Consider the following 22,767-nt stretch of genomic DNA (forward strand, 5'->3'; position numbering starts at 1 on the left):
GTGCTTAGACCAATAGGAAAGAAAGTTATTGGAACTAGATGAATTTTCAGAAGCAAGTTAGGAGAAAGTAGAACAATAGCTAGAAACAAAACTAGGCTTGTGGCCCAGGAATTTGATCAAGAAGAAGGAATCGATTTTGATAAATCGTTTGCTCCGGTGGCTAGAATGGAGGCTATTAGACTGCTACTAGCTTATGCCGCACATTGCAGATTCAAATTGTTTTAAATGAATGTAAAATGTGCATTTTTGAATGGAACTATAGAAAGAGAAGACTAGTTAAATAACCCCCTGGTTTTGAAAATGAAAAATGTCCTAATCATATTTTTAAACTAGATAAGGCTCTTTATGGATTAAGACAAGCTCCTAGATTTTGGTATGAGAGACTTAGTCCCTTTTTAATTAAAAATAATTTTTAAAGAGATATAACAGACACTACTTTATTTATAAAGAATTTCAATGAAAATTTTATTTTAGTACAAGTATATATTGATGATATTGTTTTCGGATCTGCTGATGAATATCTTTGTGCAGAATTTGGTAGCTTAATGGCAACTGAATTTGATACGAGTCTCATGGGTGAACTCACCTTCTTTATTGGGCTATAAATAACATAAATGAAGGATGAAATTTTTGACAAAAAAAAATATATCAAAGAGTTGGTAAACAAGTTTGGAATAGAGCTTGCTAAGAAGATGAGCACTCCTATGCATCCTTCCACTATACTTGACAAAAATGATAATGCAAAGGATGTTAATGGGATAAGATACCGAGAAATGATCGGCTCACTAATGTATTTAACAGCCTCAAGACCTGACATAATCTTTAGTGTGGGGTTGTGTTCAAGATTTTAATCCCAACCTAAAGAGTCTCACTTAAGTGCGATGAAAAGAATCATTCGATACATCTTTGGCACCATAAATTATGGGTTATGGTATCCTAAAACTAACTTATTTAATTTAGTTAGATATTTAGATGCTAATTTTGTAGGTGATAGAGTAGATAGGAGAAGCACCGATGGTATTTGTTGTACCATTGGAAATGCTTTAAATGTATAGACTAGCAAGAAACAAGGGACAGTAGCGGTGTCCATTGCTAAAAAGCTGAGTATATCGCTGCCTCTCTATGTTGTTGTCAATTTCTTTAGTTAAAAACTCAATTAGCTAACTACAAATTAAATATATCTAATATTCCTTTAATGTGTGACAACATGAGTGTCATTAACATTTTTAAAAATCCAGTTTTGTACTCTAGAACAAAAAAAAATTAAAGTTAAATATCACTCTATTAGAGAACATGTCTACAATAGAAATATTAATATTCAATTTGTTAAGTCTGAAGATTAGCTAGCTGATATTTTTACCAAACTATTAGTTGAAGAGAGGTTTAGCAAGCTTAGAACTGCTCCAGGAATAATTTGTTTCTCTTATTTAAATTAATTTTTTGTTCTAACACTATTTTTCTAATTTTGTGTTACAGATAAACAGAAAATTTTTTTCGCAAATGATGGTACTGACTTATCATCCACTAAAGAAAGTTTGGCTTATGATCTAGATCATATGTACTGTGACTTGTTGATAATTGCATTTGCAAAATTTGTTTTGGGTTTTAATTTTGTTCTGAATGCTTTTTTGATTTAATTTTTTCCTTCTAAAATCTTTTCTATTCGATTCATATCAACATATCTCATTAAAATCGGTTTATCTCCTGCAAATCATATCTTTCCTTTCTCATATCATATCCCTTTACTTCTTCCAGGTCATATCTTTCCTTTTCTTTTTGATAAGTAATTGTCCTCCTTTTCACTACCTCTACATTTAAATCATATTATTGAGTCCAACCTAATAATGACTAAGTGTTGGATTAATATTCTGAAGCAGTATATCAATGATCATGTCTCTAAGCACTATTTTTTTAATGATGAGGATGTTGAGGGAGAAGAACATTCTGCCAGTTCTAATACTTAGTGATTCTAGTCATTAATTTGTTGTTTTCTTTTTAAGACATTTTTTGGTAACTGTATAACCATAAAAATATTTATTTGCTTCAGTTTTCTGCTCTTGCAAGTGCTTCATTTGCTCCCTTGATGACAAAATGAGGAGTAATAAGAATAGAGAAAAACTGTTACTTATAGTTCTTTTTTTTTTTTTTGTCATGTTTGCTGAACTTGTGGTCTATGTTCTAAGACTTGGTTTATTAAAGTTTATGTTTTTGTTTAAGACTTGGTCTATTGACTGCAATCTCTTGATCACTATAACATATAACTATTATTGTTAGATGCTTGTATTTCTACTGAACTCTGATATTTTAGCTCAAAGACTCTATAGCACAAATTCAGGGGAGCTCTAATCTCTGGTTTTAGAGGGAGATTGTTCTGCATATGAAAGGAAAGTTTTTCTACTCTTGTTAAGTTTTGTTAAAATCTCTCTATTTTAAAATGTTTATCATGAAGGGAGAGATTGTTAAATCCAAAAATAATTTTATAATTTATAGTGATGACAAATAGTAGTCTAAATTGAATAATTAAATAATTGATTTAATTATTTGTGCTATAAAGTCTTTAGATTTTGGAATGACATTAATGCTTATTTGATTTGGAAAGAATCATCCATTAATAGCAAGATTTGAAGTTATTATGGAGGAGGTGTGATGCTACTGGAAGAAAGAAAAGAATTGTAGTTGCACAAACAAAGGAAAGTATCAAATCTTCAATGCAAAGCAATCTGCTGCAACGGCTAGCATTAGCTTGATTTATGGATATAAGAAGAAGAACCATATCTGAGTGAAGGAAAGGAGAATATTTCAGAAATCAAACACTACACTTTGGATGTCGTTCTTCTTCAGTTTTGCTTCCATTTGATATTCAGTTTTTGAGTCTTCCTAGTAGTAAAGAAAAGGTATATGATTATATGAGTGATGACTTTAAAAAATCTATTAGAGATAAGTCATAAACTAGAAAAAAAATACAACACAGTTTCAGATTAATCTTGTCTTAGTTCTGTCCTATTCTGTTTTGTTTTGGTGAGTTTGTTTGGTCTTGGAATTAGTTTGAGAAGCACAGTTAGTTGCTTCATTTGTCTTGGGAAGAACCGGTTTGATTTATTTGTCTTTATCTTTGTGTTTCTCTTGCTCTTGGTATTGGTAATTGTAATCTTGAATTGGATATAGTGAAATTCTGCCATTGTTGTGTTAGAAATTGGACGTAAATCTCATTACACTTTGAGATTAAACCAGGATACTTACTAGTGTTATTCTCTCTACTTTATCTTCATTTATCCCCTATAGTTGCAGGAGACTAAAATAAAAAAGTATTCTGCTGGCTCTGTTTCACGTTTTTAATTTTAAAGAAGTGCTTTGATTTAAACCCCTCTTTCTCAAGGCTTGTAAAACCTTCAACCTATATATGATAAAGTCGGTTGTTGCACATCTCGAGTACACCCGGGATAGAAAATAAATGCATAAAAAGAGTACTGAGTACCGAGATATGTATATAATGGTTTAGGTACTCAGTACCCAATATATGTTCAAACACCTATAAAGACGAAGCACACAATATATGCTCGGTACGTAATTTATATGTACTCGTATTATCCTACTCGTGTAACTAATTAAATACTCCATTTGAAAAGTAACGATTTAAATTCTTTTAATTAAAATATTAACAATTTAAAATCTTTAAAATTATACAAGATAGGTAAAAACCTCTTGATACGTCACTATAATATTTTGGATAGTGTTATGTTGGGTTGATATTTATTTTTTTTTATTTCACCCAATTTTATTCAAAAAATTTAAAATTACAAAATTTTGAATTTAAAATTTAGATGGATATAATTTAAATTAACAATTTAATTCAATTTAATAAAAATAAATGTGCTCATAATTAAACATACAAGTTAATATGAGTACAATAATAGCATTTTTTTTTAATTATCAAATAGTCTTCTAATCTTTGTACTTATATTAAAAAATTTAAAAATTAATTAGACACGACTCATAATTAACTATGCGATTACATCTAATTATTCCTTGTATTAGTATTTTCAAGTGTGTAAATACACTAGTATTATATATTACAAGTTTATTTATTTTTATTGGATTGAATTAAATCATTAATTTAAATTATATTCATCTAAATTTTAAATTTTATAATTTTAAAATTTTAAATTATTTTAATAAAATAGGATAAAATAGAAAAATAAAAATCAAACTAACACAATACTATCCAAAATATTATATCAATAGTATTGGTGGGTGATAAAGAGGTACATTGGTAGTTGTTCATATCCTGCCCCACAACTTAGCCAGGCCTAAAATGAATAAATCCCGATCAACACTCTACAGATATTATTCAGATCGATACCTACCCGACCTCATAGAGGTTAGACACGGCGATATGGGCCTAGCCCGACCTAACTAAATAAGTAACTAACTCCTATAATCCCTCCGATTCATCTAGAAAGGAGATCTCAACAACCTCCCTACCAAAAGGGAGTAACCAACCCTCCACTAAAGGTGGAACTACCCAAAAGGTGGTTATTGACTCTACGTCTACACTTATAAAATACCCTAACACTCTCAAGTATTCTTCAAACTCGAATCTACTAAAAATCTGGCTAAAATCCTTGCTAACTTAAGCATTAGAGTTCCTTGCAGGTACCACCTCCACCCTCACCAAGACATTGGATCGGACAGCGGCACCTCAATAGCAGAGACATCAGACACAACCCCAATACGGACTTGGATCTCACGTTCAGGCCCAAATCAAAATTTTATGTAACTCCTAAAATATTGGCATCGTTGCCAGAGACCTAGTAATCGACACCGTACGTACGATGGCAGATGACATTCTAGAAGATAGACACACGGCTTTCGATTCTGAAATCCAAGAAGAAGAGCAGTACAATGATGATCAAGCATTAGTTATTCCTCCCTGAGCTAATAAAGAAAAAGCTGTTGTCAGAGACGCACATCAATCAAACTCGGAAGGACACGGGATGAGCTAAAAATTCACCGATCAAGAGGATCATGCATAAGAGATCTTACAAAAATTATGGGGCTTGTCCACAGAGATCAAAGTCTACTGGAATAACTTAAGCAGGAGCTTGAACGGTAACACGAATATGAACGAGCTCTGGAAAAAGAGGTACGACGATGTAGGAAATGTGAAGAAAAGCTCGAGAAGCTGGAGCCCAACCTAAGGGGTAGGAGACCCCGCATTGATCATGAAGAGACACCTTTAGGAGGTGAAGATCCATTCATAGAGGAAATCATGCGGGCTAGAGTCCCCAGAAACTTTAAAAGCCCAGACATGGACGTCTATGATGGAATGACTGACCCAAGACACCATTTAACCAAGATTATCAAGCTCGGAGCAAAGACAAAAAGTAAAAAAGAAGAAGAATACAACTCGAAAAAACCTCAAAGATGTCACACTTATACCCCGTTGCGAGTTTTTCTTATTGACGTGTACAGAGAAATCTGCCACACTAAAAAGATACTACCTCCTAGACACATTAAAAGTAAGAAAGGTGAAAATTGATCAGAATATTGCGAAATACCACAAGATATATGGCCATTCCACCAAATTATTGCTATGATTTAAAAAAATGTCATCGAACAATTGAATAGAGAAGGTCGGTTGGATAGGTATCTTGCTGAAAGGTCAGACGATCACATCAAAATAAAAAGAGATGAAGATCAGGACAAGCAAGACCGATCTCAACGAGTTCCTGAAAAGCATGTCCACATGATTGTCAGAGGGTTCACAGGAGGGGAATAGCAAAATCCTCCCAGAATAGGCATCTAAATGAAGTGCACCAGGTCGGCTGGGATGCTGAAATACACAACCTACCCACAACTGCCTTCACCAAAGAAGACGCATGAGGAGTGATGCCCGGGCACGATGACTCAATCGTAATCACAAGGGAGCTCGAAAGATATTCTGTTCAAACTAGCTTTTGATAAGCTAGGCCTAGAGGAAAAGGACTTGAGAGCATACCCAGATACCCTTTTCGGTCTCAGAGATACTTCTATCCAACCTTTGGGGTTTATTTCTCTCTACATCACTTTTGGTAAGGGCCTAAATGCAAGAACCTTAACCATAGACTACATTGTGGTAGACGTCGCATCTGCCTACAACACCTTGATAAGACGGAAAACATTAAACTGACTTGCGATAGTAGTCTCAACTCCTTATCTTTGGATAAAATTTTCCACTCTTGAGGGAATAACATCTGTAAGAGGAGACCAGAAACTGACAAGAAAGTGTTACAACGAAAGCCTGAACTTACGAGGATGTGCAAAAGGGAAGAAAGTCAATACCATAGAGTTTGAAGGTATCCGAGTTCGGGAGGAACTGAGACCCCAACCTGAAAGAAAAATTGAAGAGGTCCAGATCAGGGACGACGTCAGGAAGACAACGAACATAGGGGCTAACTTAGAGAAGTAGCTGCAACAAGAACATGCTAAGATCTTATGGAACAATTCTGACCTCAGAAAGCCTCTAACATGCTCGGCATCCATCTTGACCTCATGAGCCACAGGCTTGCTGTTTACCCAGGCTTACGACATGTTCAGTAGAAACGACGAAAGATCAGCTCTAAAAGAGTAAAAGTCATAAAAGAAAAAGTCCAGGCACTGTTAGAAGACGGGTTTATAAGGGAGGTAAAATACCTATTATGGCTTTCCAACAGGTACTCTTGAAAAAACATAATGAAAAATAGAGGATGTGCGTCAACTATACCAACCTCAACAAGCCTGTCCCAAGGATCCTTACCCTTTTCCCCAGCATTGATGCTTTAATAGATTTAGCTTCAGGCTACAAATACCTGTCCTTTATAGATGCATACTAGGGATACAACTGAATCTCAATGTACAAGCCGGATCAAGAGAAACATCTTTTATCACTCCTAGAGCAAACTACTGCTACGTAGTAATGCCCTCTGGGTTGAAAAATACTGGGGCTACATATTAATGAATGATGAACAAAGTGTTCTCACCTCACCTCGGAAAATTGATAGAGGTCTACATAGATGACATGCTTGTCAAGACCAAGGAGAAAGCCAGTCTATTGCCCGACCATGCTAAAGTAATTAACATGTAAGGCAGCACAGGATGAGATCAAATCCCATATAGTGTACCTTTGTAGTTGAAGCCGAGAAGTTCTTGGGATTCATGTGCACACAAGGAGGCATTAAAGCCAACCCGGACAAATGTAGGGCGATCATGGAGATGAAAAGCCCGACCTATCTAAAAAAAGTTCAGCAGCTAAACGGCAGGTTGACAGCCTTGTCTAGATTCTTGGCAGGGTCAACTTTGAAATCCCTACCCTTGTTTGTAATTCTTAAGAAGGGATACCAAAACCAGTGGACTCAAGAATGCGAACAAACTTTTCAAGACTTCAAAAATTTCTTGAGCCAATTACCTATCCTTACCCAACCTGAAGAAGGAGAAAAGCTCGTGTTATACCTAGCCATCGCAAACAAGGCTATAGCCTCCGCCCTCATCTGAGAAGATAAGGAGGGGGCAGTGACCTGTCTACTTCACGAGCAAGGCATTGCAGGGGCAGAATTGAACTATCAAAAAATAGAAAAATTTGCCTATGTCCTCATTCTAGTCTCTGGAAGACTACGACCTTATTTTCAAGTCCACACTATTAAACTCTAAACTAATCAACCCATGAAGCCTATCCTCTTGAAAATAGATATTGCAGGACAGATGTTAGAATGGGCTGTGAAATTGTTCGAGTTCGATCTAAAGTATGAAATTTGGACAGCCATCAAGTCACAGTACATGGCCGACTTCTAGCTAAATATACAGGAGAACTACAAGGGAGCTCTACGACTTGGCATCGGTCATCGAATAAAGCTGGTAATGGGGTAGGAATCATTCTTGAGAATGAAGAAGGAAATCAGGTAGAACTTTCACTAAAATTCAAGTTTCCAGCCTCTAACAACCAAGCGGAATTTGAACCCATGCTTGTAGGCTTGAGACTTGCCAAAGAGGTTGGAGAACCAAAAGTCATAGTGTTTAGTGACTCCCAAGTAATAACCTCTCAAATAAATAGGGATTACTAAGCTAAAGACCCTAACATGAAGAAGTACTTGGAGAAAATAGTAGGTCAAACATATAACTTGGGAGCTCAATTGTTGAGCTGATGCCCTCTCAAAATTGGCCATCACCAAGTCAGGGGGCACCATCAGTGGTCAAAGAAGTTGACAAGACAGACACACTGACAATTTTCAATCTAAACTTGGGTTGGATGACTCCCATTATCGAATATCTCTAATTCGATGTCCTCCCTAAAAAAGAAAGGGAAACAAGAAGACTTATAAGGAAAGCACAAAACTACACTCTGGTTTATGACATCCTTTATAGAAGAGGAGTATCTACACCCTTATAAAGTGTGTTCTGACCTCCAAGACTGAAGAAGTTCTAGAAGAAATCCACAATGGCATCTACGGAAACACTTAGGAGTAAGGTTACTAGTTAAGAAGGTATTATTAGCTAATTTTTATTGGCCAAACTTATAGAGGGAAGCAGCCGATTTTGTAAAGGAATTCCCACCATGTCACATGCATGCCAACTTTCATGTGGCACCACCAGAAAAGTTTATAAGCATCACTTCACCATGGCCTTTCACAAAATGGAGTTTAGACTTGCTCGGGCCATTCCCTCCAACACCTGGACAGGTGAAATACCTTATAGTAAGAATTGACTACTTCACTAAGTGGATTGAGGTAGAACATTTGGCATCCATCACAGCTCATAGAAGTAAAAAATTCCTCTACAAAAATATTATAACCTGATTTGGAGTCCCATACTCTATCACTACGAACAATGGTACTCAGTTCACATCTTCGAACACCAATTCACATCGGTAGGGCACCCTTAGGCTAATGGACAAGCAGAACCTGCAAACAAAGTCATATTAACAGGGTTCAAAAGAAGGCTATAAGAAGTGAAAGGAGCATGGGTAGAAGAACTCTTCCAAGTTCTATGGGCATATCAGACAACCCTTCATTCTATACTGAGAGAATCTCTGTTCCAACTTACTTATGGAATAGAAGCCATAATTCCCATAGAATTCAACGGAGAGATCCTAAGGGTAAGATTCTACAATGAAGTAGGAAACATCCAAGCTCAAAAGAAGAAAGTCACCAGAAAAAACTTTGCCACAAACGACCTTGTTCTCCTTAGAAATGGCATCGGGGTACATAAGTTGGGTGAAGGAAAGTTGGCTGCAAATTCAAAAGGACCTTACAAGATTATTAAACTCTTGGGGAAAAGTTATTATAAAGTGTTTGAATTACTAGGTAACAAACTTCCTAAGTCGTGGCACACATGCAACATGAAGTGGTATTATAGCTAGAAAGCAAACCTTACTCCCTGGTGTACTCTTTTCTCCGAATTCATAATTTTTTTTTTTCCGAGAAAGGTTTTCCTGAAAGGGGGTTTTAACGAGGCATCATATCAAGGTCTAGGAGTTAAAATAGAAAAACTCTTAGTAGCAAATAGCGAATTCACTTGTAAATTATTTTTAAATGATATTTATCCCCATTTTTATGATTGATTATTCTACTATACGCACCAATTTAAGCTCCATAAAGTGCAAAAATCATTGCCCGACCTAGATGGTCGGCAAGATAAAGTGACAAAATCTAAATTGGTGTAAGAATTTATATAAGAAGATCGTGGTCTGACCTCATCAAACTAAACGTACAAAAATAAGTTAGCAAAAGAGACAAACCTAAAACGAATCACCAAAGTAACTTGATAAAAACGTACCCAACCTTATAATGGTTTGTTAAAAATAAATTGAGAAAAAGAGGGCAATCTAAATAAGTGTCTAGCCTCTCTAAGTCGACATAGCAAGAACAAGTTATCCGACCTCATAGAACAGATCAACCAAACAAGTTGAAAAGAGAGTCCAAAAAAATTGTAAAATTATTACCAACTTTTAGAAATGATTCGGAAAAACATAATTATGCAAAAAATGTTTAGCAAAGAAGATAACATTCTCAGTTAATAAAATGTTTTCCACTGATATTCAAAATTCACAAAAAAGAAAACAAAACTACTATCATGCAAGCCAAAACTAAGAATACTTATAAACCTACAAAATAAGTGTGAAAAGTTAAAAGCTAAAGCATTGAAAATCCCAAATTAGGGCAAAACAGTATCCAAACTATGACTATTACAAAAAATAAAGTGTTCAAAGACCCATAAATTGGGTCATCAAATAAGGATAAATGTTCAAAAATAAAGCTAAGAAGGAGGAGGATCCTACTCCTCGGTAATCATGTCAGCTGCATCATCAACTTAGATCGGAGAAGCAGGAATATTCTTAGTAGTTTGGATAGGGGATGGTCTTAGCCTTAAGAAGAACAATCTTTCCATCAACCACGATTTTTTCAGGATCAATGGAAGCAAGATCCACCTCGGGCGCCAGAACTCAGAATTGAGCTTTCAAATTCTTCGTCATCTCATCCATCCCCTGGGCCACAGACTTTTCCAAGTATCCATATTCTTATCTTAGCCTCTCCAACTCCTCCTTTAGGATCAACTTCTCCCAAAAAATATGGCGGTAGTTCTCCTTAGCCTTCTTCTGTAAACCTTCTGCCAAAGCACAAGTCGCCTCGGCATGCTTCACCTTTCTCGAAGTTTGGAGAGATCAGAAGTGAGGAATCCTTTCTCGACCTCTAACTCCAACTTGGTCTCTCTCAAAGAAGCCACCTCAGAATGAAGATTGGCCAATTTCCTTCGAGTAGCACCAAGAGGAGTCTCATTAAGTGGTTTTAGAAAGGCTGCACAGACCCTAGCTGTCCGAGTTCCTCCTCGGGCTAGCACCTCCAAATGTCTCTTCAAAGAAACGTCATCCATGCTTATGGAACTATGAGGAATAATGTATTCCTCACAGAAAGCAATGGCATCGAAACTTAGGTTGTAAGCACACAACCAGAAAATTGCTTATTACAAATAGATTTGGTCTCTTTTACCAACGAAATTACCGACGGATTTTGTCCCTCTGTAAAAGCCTTGTCGGAAATTGCTTACCGACAGATTTTTTTGTCAATAATTTACCGGCAGATTTTTATCTGTTAACGACAGAATTTCCCTTGGTAATGATCCCCCTTTCCACAAAAAAACCGTCAATTTTTTCGACGGATTTTCTGTCAGTTCCGACTGATTTTTCTTCGGTAATTGTCACTTCACTTTTGCTTAAATCGTCAGATTTTTCGACAGATTTTTCGTCGGTAACTAATGTTAGATTTTTCAACAGATTTTTTGTCAATAATTGGAGCCTGGAAAAGCATTCTCAACTTTGAATATAGACAGAAAATCCGTTTGTAAATCCGTCAATAAGGTAAAATAACAAAGCCAACAAAATAAACTGGTAGAACACACATATTTTCAACATTCTAAACCAATACAAATTGTTTCTCATTAGCAGAGTAGCTAACAAGAACCACTAAACTGTTGAACTATGCTAGACCAAACACATTGCCGTGGCTTTGATCACTTACAGCCTGCCATAAAAGAAGATCATTCACAAGCAAAGAAGACGGTAGTACTAGAGTTACTTCAGAAAGACAGCGCAACTCCAATTCTCAATCTAACCCCATCGCTTATTCCTTTCACAATCACTGTATTCTGATTCCGCCTGACTAAGACATGCAAGACAACCATAAGCTTGCTTCAAGCCACAATTCTCGTAGGATCGACCCTGACTCACTCAGGTATTACTTGGACGACCCAGCGCACTTGCTGGTACTGCTGCTGTTGTACAAAATAGTGTGGGTTTTGCGTACGCGCGCACCACCTCCCTACCAAAGGGAGTAACCAACCCACCACCAAAGGTGGGACTACTTGAAAAGTGGTTATTGACTCCACGTCTATACTTATAAAATACCCTAACACCCTCAGATATTCTTTGAACTCGAATCTACTAGAAACTTGCCTAAAATCCTTACTAGCTTAAGTACTGGAGTCCTTTGCAGGTACCACCCCACCCTCACCAAGACGTCGGACGACGGCACCTCAGCAGCAGGGACGTCGGACACAACCCCAAGACGAACTTGAACCTCACATTCAGTCCCAAATCACAATTTCAAATAACTCTCAGAACAGTAGTCATACGTGCACCAGAAGTACCATCTCGCAAGATAATGCTAAACTGGACTCTAATACAATTGTAGAAGCGATAATACTACTTTTTAACAAATAAGGATAATACTAATTTTTAACAAATACTTAAGATAAAAGTAAACTAAACTTAGTTAACAAGGTATGCTAATAATTACTAATACTATTACTTTTTTAATTAAGTATTCAATTAAAAGATAATTTATTAAATAGAAACCGCTGCTAAATGAAAAATGGCCCCAATATCGGTGGAGTGTAGTGATGTTGGTGCTATTACGAGTGCGAAGTAAAAAGTAAAAATATGTAATGAAGACTATGTAATGAGTGATAATTGTGAAGATAATAAATGTATTTTTGCTTGTATTAACAAGCATCCTGGCCGTACAGCTCAACAAAGATGCCAATTCTTTCACAATTAGCTGATTTTTGTCGTTGCACTCTTTTGTGTCCTACTATGGCTAGAAAGTTTTTGCCTTAAATTTAAAATAAAAAATATTGAACATTCATTAACAACCTGTTAGATGACAAACTTAGCTATGTATAATTAAGTTTTCTTTCTTTTTGGTTTGTTATACTTCTATTGCTTCCAAAACAGATGACTTGTTATTTGGTCTGTTTGTAAGAGGATGAGAATTAGAATTTAATTTTAAATATTAAAAGTATTATGTGATCTCTTGTTTGTCGTTAAATGGATGATTGTTATGAATAGATTTGTTACCGTATATACTTGACCTAACAAAGCACTATAAGTTTGCAATTCAATACTTATTATGTTTTAAATTTTAAGGGTTTTTTCCGTATATAAAATAAAGAGAATCAAAATTATATGTTTTTTTGAATTAAAATTGAAGACGCGAATTTTCTTGAGTCATATCATATCAGAATATGTATATTAGAACTTCCGTTAGTTGTTCGCTAAAATGGAATTTTTTCTGAATTTTGATTTTTTTTTTTAAATAAAAATTTAAAAGGTACGTGATTAGGGGAGAATATAATATAGTGAAAGAGAGTTGGTAAAAACTAAAAAGTAAAAAGTTGCTCTCCATCATGTTCTTTTTTTCTATTTCCCTTACTTTTTTATCCTTTTTTTCTCTTTTTTATTGAAAAACTCATACTTTTCTGCAAATTTTGAGTTTTTGTATAGATAAATTTTATAATGTCTATAATTTGATATCTAATTTTTATTTAATTTATTTTTTAAATAAAAATTTTAAATATTTAATAATTATTTATTTTTATATTTTTAAATTAAATATTAATTTTTAATTCTTTTTAATAAGTTAACAAACACTTTAAGCATCATAACAAAAGGAATCAATCCATTCCAATGAATGAATATCTTCATCAGCTGAAGAATCAGCACAAGTCAGCTGCAGCAGCATCTCCTTCTTCCTCAAGATTCTCTTCTCCTTCTTCCCTCCCTCCCCTCTCCCCTCCTCAACCCTCACCGCAACTAACTCAAATTCACTTTCCTAACTTTAGCAGCTCCTGGCAAAAGAAGAAGGAACCCATCTGACCAGCGCGATGGAAGAGAGGAGTCAAACCACCTCCAGCGGGACGCGACTATAGTAAGAAATCGAACCCACCTTGGCTTGCTTACGTATGATACCGTCAATTTCGTACGTTACTCAACTTTAATTTGATTTCTTCTTTCTATGATTCTTGATTTTCTTCAAAATTTTGTTATTTTGTTTGGTTTTATGCTGTGATTTGTGTTTTAGATACTGAGCTAATAATTAATATATCCGGCTTTTATACTTTTATGTTTTTTCCTCATTTTATCCTTAGTTATGTGGTGGAAATTTTTGGTCTTCATAATGTGCACTTCTAAGTCCACATGACTTTTCTTCTCTTAGGTTTACTTAACTAGATTAGATGTATGTCCTAAATCAATAAAATGCATTGTGGGTGAATTTTAAAAAAGTAATGCTAAATTTTATTACAGTTAGAGTGTGGACATTGATGCTAGTGTATGGAAACTGTATAAAACATCTCTACAGTTTAAGAGAGTTGTAAAATAAAAATTTACTTATTGCAACAATCTTTTTTATGTTCTATTTTCTTTAAGTTTGTTCAGATTTGTGGTATTTTTATATATTCTTTTTTCATTCTCAATGGTCTGTTCTTTTCAAATTGAAAGAATGGAAGTCATGGCAAAGTTTCTAGCTGTTGGGAGTTTTTGTCAAACTATTGTAGGTAGAGAAAGATCCTATCTTTGAATTTTTATAATTTTTGTGATTGTGTTTTATGCCTGAAAATTGTTCATATGCTTAATCAAGAATTTAAAATATTAAAAAATACAAAAAATTAAATATATATGTATTAGTATAATTTAAAAAGTACTGTGATGTTTGATTCATGAAACCACCCCATTTGGTGAGACAGTTCTAAAGTAGGTTTTTTTTTATTTAAATAAAATAAAAAGCAACTAATATTACCTAATTTTTCTAAACTAATTTTTAAAACATAAATCTCCTATTCTTAATAATATATATATCATCTCAGGGCTGTGTATTTTGATTTGTATGTTAACCAGTATACCTTAGGACGATTTATGCTTTGAAGTGCTCTCAAGAAATACACATAAATTGTTCTAAGGTACTGAGCTTTCAAAATTAACATAAATTGTCTCAGGGTGAAATGATTGACACATTTTACACCTAAAACACATTGGGAGAGGATGATTTATGTGCAAAAGCTAACCATCATTAGCCTAGAGTGATTTATGTGTAACTTCCAATTGCATAAGGGGGTGTGACAATTTCTCTCCCTAAATCAATTTTCAAAACGTCAATCCCCTATTCCTAATAATATATAAATTGTTCCAGGGTTGTGTATTTTGAATTATATGTTAACCATTATACTCTAGGACGATTTATGCTTTGAAATGCTCTCGAGAAATACACATAAATTGTTCTAGGGTACTGAGTTTTCAAAATCAATGTAAATCGTTCTAGGGTATAATAATTTACACATTTTATACCTAAAATACATGGAGGGAAGACGATTTATGTACAAAAGCTAACCCTCACTAGTATAAAATCATTTATGTACAACTTTCAAATACCCAATAGGATGGAACGGTTTACGTTGATAATAATAAAGCTTTTGCACTTTTTCTTTTATCTTCTTAAGCTATCATGTGATACAATAAGGAGGGGTAATAGAGTCAAAAGAAGCACACTGCGGGGAGAAGGAAAATATGGCTCCAACTAACTGGAAGCAAAAAATAATGCAGAAGAAGGGAATATCAATAGCTGGAAGGAACTAAGGGAGGTCGTTGAGCATTGTGAGTCTTATTCCTCTCTGATTAAATCTTCTCCTCTCTTCTATTCTATTATCCTCTGATTCTTATCATGATATGCTATTATTCTCTTCATGCAGGTGATCAGTAAAGTTCCATATTTCCATTAATTCTTCTTCTTCCTTCAATTTGTTTGAGTAAAATTACTGTACACACAACAAAAAAAACCCCGCAACCCCCAAATTATAGTATCATACTTATACTTACATATCTTCACTTTGAATTATTTCTCTGAGATCGTATTATTTGGTGCCTTCATTGACGACATGGCTAAGAACACTTGTTTGCAGTCTATGTAAGCCGCCATCAATAAACTCGTTGAGCAATCCAATGGTCACCATGAACAACTCGCTACGATTACACAATCCCTGGCGTCAATTCAGATACAGCTCGCCCAGAAGTTCGAAGAGTCACCGCGTTAACCTTCCCCCTCTCTCCATTTTCGTTGCTCCGCAACAAATGAAAGTTGATTTTCCGTGATTCTCGGGCAGGGATGACGTATTCCAATGGATCTTCCGGGCTGAGAGATTTTTCAGGATCTATGATATTCCTGAGAATCAGAGGCTCTATTTGGTTGTTGTTGGCCTCGAGGGCAGGGCCCTGGCATGGTTCCAAATATGGGAAAAATTGGATCAGTTACATGATTGGCTTTCTTTGTCAACGGCATTTCAGATTCATTTTGGCCCATCTCAATTGAAAATCCTAGGGAAGAACTCTTGAAATTGAAATAATCTGCTTCTGTGAAAGTTTATTTTGAGGCCTTTAACGATTTAGCTGCTAGGGTGTTTAGAATGGATGATACTTTGCTGATGGATTATTTTATTGGGGAATTATTGCCTGAGTTGTGATGTGAGGTGAAATCGCGCTAACCAGCTTCCTTAATACAGGCAGTAGCTCTAGCCAAGCTTTTTTAGGAGAAGTTTGCTCCTAATACCCAGAGGTGGAGATCTCCATCCTTACCACACTCAACTACACCGCCTAAAATTACTCCTGCCATCACACCCAAACTGCTGGCCATTTTCCCAACATCCCAACTATTAAAATAATCGTCAACCTCACTTTTACTACCAACACCACCAAAACCAGCCACCATGCGTAAATTGTCACTTGGACATTCAGTTTTAACGGGAGAAGGGCCTTTGTTTTACTTGTGATGAACGCTACTCCCCTTCACACCGTTGTGCTTCCAAACACTATTTCTTAATCCAATCTGTGGAGGAATTACCCCGGAAAGAGATTGTTGTGGAAGAAAATCTCGAAATCCAGCAGCCACCTTCGGTTGAATCTGATCTGCCTGAGCCATTACACCTCTCTTATAACATTTTAACAGGAACTCCAGGCAAGAGATCAATTCGATTCTCTGGTTTTGTGAATGGGAAAGATGTCCATATTTTGATGGATGGCGGTAGTTTGGATAATTTCATACATCCAGCCCTCACCAAGCACTTGTTGCTGGCTGTTCACCAAGCGCCACAATTCAAGAAGTGGGCAGTGGTGATCTCCTCCAATGTAAGGGAGAGGTAAGGAAAGTTCTGGTTCAGATCCATGACCATACTCTCTTCATTAATGCTTTTGTGTTCCCAATTGCAACTGAGGTATTCATGATTAACACTTATCTTCTTATACTAAACATGATATATTGTGTAGCTTGAGATTTGTGATAACATATTTAGGACTAAGATTTTTGACAGCAATTAGTTGCTCTGTTACAAGGACCAAATTGACATATAATATAATTGATCGGGGATCTGTTTGACTTATATCATAAACTTTAAAGGACTTATTTGACTTATAAGATACATCATAAAGGATTGAATTGTCCTAATAAATTTGCTCATGTATGAGGTAACTCAGCCTGAGACACCAACAAATGCTGTTGTACCAGATATTGGAATGAATGTAAATGTTGCAAGTGTAAGTATGCTTGATAATGTGTTTTACTACTTATCCCTAATACTAAATACTAATATCTTCCTATCTTGGACTCTCAGTCTTGGTAGGGTAGTCTAATTGAAAATGAGTTCATGCATATCTTATGTTAGAATACTCAAAATTGTTTACAATTCTATCAGGGAAGACAGGCTCAACCTCAGCCTCAGCAGCCTTAGACGTCCAAAGTAGACAATAATTAGGCCCAAGAGTCAGGAGAGTGTAAGTGCTGAGACAATGGCAACTGCAAGTAGTGGCACAACTTCCAGAATGTTCAAATTCATTCCAACTCCCAGACTGAACTTCTCTAAGAAGAAATGATGCCTTCTTGAAATTTATTGTGAAGGGGACAAGACCTTGTTTTATTATTTTGAAGAAAATAGACCTCTACTTTTAATACTTTTTGTCTTACCACTTTAAATCAGTGTGTGTAGAAGGAAAAAGACCTTCTTTGGTTTGTTTTATATAGCTACTCAACTTAGCTACTTATGGGCATACTCTATTTTGATGCTACTTTATGTTAACATTTTGATACATGATATTTGTATATTTTGGTTTGGATTATATACTATGTTTTATAATATCTACTTGGCTAAGTTACTTACACGCATACTCTGATTTGGATATAGACTAGCTTCTGTTCAACATCAACGTCAACCTCTAGTGTCCATTTAACTAAAATGAGCCATTCCAATACAATATTTTTTTAACAAATATACAATGCTAATTGCTCAAATAACCACTACATAGATGCAAAACAAAATCACAACTAGAAGTGCACCTATTATTACACCCCTAAACAACCTGAAAAAAATGCTATCTTTCTTGAGTTATGGACTATCTTCATTCTTCTTTATTAACATCTCCTCTAATTGTTTCACTCTCTCCTCCAAGCTATAATTTAAACCTGCAACAAATTTTTCACCCACGCATGTCTCCACAGAGTCCAATCTACTACTTTCGACTACATTATCAATCAAATACCCAAAAATCTCATCAAACTATACAAAAAAAATCACAATAACCTTGCTTTTCCTGCAATCCAAATAACAAAACAAAAATCATAACATTAGTCTTAAACCAATTGTCAAAATTATAACACCACAAAAATCTACCACTCTAAATTACCTTGAAGTGAGGACAGCCAAAGAACAGTGTATTTGGGTTCTTTGCTGTGCAAGACCTAGATATTAAGGCATATGTCCTACACTTGCACTTAGGATGTTCTCCTCTTCTAAGTCACCCCTTGGGGAAGCCAGTCGAACCACTGTCAACACTGAAGACATCAGTGATATTTCTCCGACTTGCAACTGACGTGCTACCTCCACTCGCCATCACCTCCTTCGAAGCTAAAAACTCTCTCTCTCTCTCTCTCTCATACTAAGATACATGGGTTGGAGACAAAGAGACAGGGGTTGAAGATGAAGACCTAATTTTATGTTGGTCTCCCTTTTGAAATAGTGACGTATTGTGCCTCTCATAACAATGTCGTTTTATAACATTTTTAGGAGAAAGGTTGGGGAATAATCTGTCCCACTCAAAATGACGTCGTTTGGATAAGCACTTAAACGGCGTCGTTTTGGCCACATGTGCAAGGATCAATGTGTCTTGCAAGCGATGCGTAGCGTTAAACCTGACACGTCACACTGATCACCTCCATGTAGAAGAGAGAGTGTTTGGTTAACCGGCTAAACCTGGATCAGGGACGTATATGGCATATATCTAACAATTTTGGGACCAAGAACTTAGTTAATTTTTTTGGGAGACAAATCTGTCGGACCGCCAAATTCTTAGGGATCTATTTGAGATATTACTCTTAAAAAAATAATAGCTTGGGATATTTTCATGGAAAGATTATTTTTAGAGTAAAGTGACAAATAACTAATTTATCAATTCAATATGTACAGCAAACAATAATAACTAATTATAACTAATTAGATACTCTAGTTAGCTATGATCTAAATAAAAGTTAATTTTTCTACCTATACAAAAAAAATTTTGTGTTAACTAAATACCTTGACTAAATAAATTAAATTATTATTAACTAATTGGACTCTTCTTGAGACTTTAAATAGATCAATAAAACAAGAGTTGGATTATTAAACCAAAATAAGATTTCGTAGCTTTTGATGAAGCTAAGGTAAAGGAGACAATCTTTCAAGTGGATGCACATGGGTCTCTGGCTAGGTTAAGAAAAGAATGGAGGGCTGAAATATAAATCGTCCTTTCATATTTTGTATTTCAATTTGAACATAAATCACAATAGACAACTATAATTTATGAATTTTTTCTTTGGTTAAGTATGATTTTGGGAGTTAAACCCCAAAATGATCCCTAAGATTGGTGTCATGCACTAAAATCGTTCCTGAGATTCTAATTGCACCAATTATGTCCCTAAGATTGAAAAAAATGCACCATATTAGTCCCTTACCTATTTTCCATTAACGACGTAATGACATGGCATGATGACGTGGACTGTAAGTGACACGTATCACTTCATGATTTGGCCACGTGAAATGGTATGATGATGTGGTGAACAGTGACACGTGGCATGCTGATATTGATGGTTGTGCCACGTGTCACAATGTTATTTGGCCACGTGTCTATTTGTGCCACGTGTCGCAACAGTATTCGTCCACATGTCATCCATTATGTCATCGTTGTATATGCACCAAATTAGTCCCTCACTTTGCATTAAATGACTCATTTTAGTCCCTGAAATTGAATGTCGTGCACCAAACTAGTCCCTTCACCAGTTTTTTCTCATTTTTTTTCTATAAATTCAAAATTCTCAATATTTTTTAATGCATTAATTTCAATTCTATTTTTCACATGTTCTTCAAATAAAAATATTTTTATAAAATATTTTTTCTCTTGTGAATACCCTAACCGCCGACCTAGAGTTGACGTGAAGGCTTTTCAAGCACCTTCACTACCATCTCTGATCTCTTTCAGTACTTTTATAAAATATTTTTTTCTTGCGGATATCCCTAATAACCGCCGTCTTGGAGTTGACGTGAAGGTATTTTAAGCTTCCCTCATTACCATCTCTGACCTCTTTCGTCTAGACTGTAGAGGTCAAAGATGGTAGTGAAGGTGCTTGAAGTGCTTTCAATCTAACTCATTTATACATAACGAAAACGTGTATTTCATAAGAGAAAAATGTTTATTTTAATTATTAATTTATTGTTAAAAACACATATTTTTTTATGAAAAAAATGTGTCTAATCAATCATATAATTATTTTTTTATAATAACATACTTATATATTACAAAATTTACCAATGTTAAATTATTAAAAAAAATTATATAATTAAAACTAAAATCTTAAAAATTTTTATAAAAACACTTGTATTTGAACGATATATAAAAAAATAGAATTGAAATTAGTGTATCTAAGATATTAAAATTTTGAATTTAAAAAAAATGAGAAAAAATTGGTGAAGGGACTAGTTTGATGCACGACATTCAATTTCAGGGACTAAAATGAGTCATTTAATGCAAAGTGAGGGACTAATTTGGTGCATATACAACGATGATATAATGGATGACACGTGGACGGATACTGTTGCAACACATGGCACAAATAGACACGTGGCCAAATAACATTGTGACACGTGGCACAACCATCCACGTCAGTATGTCACGTGTCACTGGTCACCACATCATCATACCATTACACGTGGCCAAATCATGAAGTGACACGTGTCACTTACAGTCCACGTCATCATGCCATGTCATCACGTCGTTAATGGAAAATAGGTCAGGGACTAATATGGTGTATTTTTTTCAATCTCAGGGATGTAATTGGTGCAATTGGAATTTCAGGGACGATTTTAGTGCACGACGCCAATCTCAGGGACCATTTTGGGTTTTAACTCATGATTTTGGTCACTAACGTAGATGTTGAAAATTTATTTCGTCTTTGGCCTTTTTTTTGCTACAAAATGATCCCAAAGGTTTAACTTAATTTTAAAATCGTTCTTCGGACAAAAATACCCCTTCCTTCCCTTTTCTTCCTCAACACCCATCTTCTTCCTCAACATTAACCAGAAGCAGAAGCGCAAACGCAGAAACAAAAGCAGGCAACAATGGATAACAATCAGCAGAACAACAACAACAATAACAATGGATAATGGAATTAGAGCGACAACAAAAATAAAACCAGAAGCAGAAACAAAAACAGAAGCAGCAGAAGCAGAAGCAACCAAAATATCAACAACAACAATAGAATAAAAGGAATAAACAAAAGCAACCAGAAGCATCATCAACAACAACAACAATGGAATCCTTTAAATCTGAAAAATTAAAGAAAAAGGGAATAAAAAATTAAAACAGAGGGAAAGGGTTGCAGCGGTGGTGGGAGAGGAGGGGCTGTGGCGTTGAACGACGATGTGGTGTTGGTGGGGCTACAAATCACCACGAGGAGCGCGCTATGGTGGTCAGCGGCGCTGTGGAGGGCTTCGTTCCTCTCTTCTCTTTCTCTCTCCCTCTGCTCTCTCCTCTCTTGCCATTAGTGTAGGGAGCAGTGGCGGATCACAGGCGGCAGGGCGGCGGAGCGGCAGTGTGCCGATGCGGCTTCCCTTCCCCCTCCCCCCCTCCGATTCTGTTTATCCCTCTCATGGCCTTTCTTTCTTTTTTTTATTTATTTTATTTTATAATTTTTTAATGAGAGGTAATTTGATAATAAAAAAATAAAATTGGTAAAAAGAACAATTTTAAAACAGAAACCTTTGGAACCATTTTGCAGCAAAAAAAAGTTGGAGATGAAATAAATTTTCAGCCTCTACGTTAGAGACCAAAATCGTACTTAACCCTTTTTTTTAGAGTAATACTATACATTCAAGTCTTTTTATGAACTAAGTTCAACTAAATTAAACCATAAGACTTGAAATAATACTAGCCATAACTGATTTTTATTATGTTAAACCAACTTGCTTAGACTTAGTTAATAAAAAGACTTAGAATTATTCTTTTTTTTTATTGCCTCACAACACTCTAGCACAATTAACTATCAATTCAAAATAAATTTGTTAGCATAAATCGTGAAAAAATCAATTTTTAATTTTTTTTGTACACATTTTAGATTTTGCTGTCTATATTCCTCGCAACCAAAGTAAATAAGATAAATAACAAAATGCAAAAACGTAAATATTTCTATAATTATGTGTTAATGTTATATTTATTTTATTTTATTAAAGAACCCCTGGAAACAGCACACTAAATAAAAAGTAGATTTTACTGGAAAAGTTGTTTACGCAATATTCAATTTTTTGGTGGTAAAGTTAAATTCTCATAACATAAAATAGTTCTATTAATACCAACTTAAGTTCTAATTAATGTTTACTTTTACAGACATATAATACAACCACCTCTGTATAACCAGCTCC

Source organism: Arachis ipaensis, chromosome B4 (assembly GCF_059453495.1).
Source record: "Arachis ipaensis isolate K30076 ecotype BB chromosome B4, ASM5945349v1, whole genome shotgun sequence".
NCBI classification, from domain to species: Eukaryota; Viridiplantae; Streptophyta; class Magnoliopsida; order Fabales; family Fabaceae; genus Arachis; species Arachis ipaensis.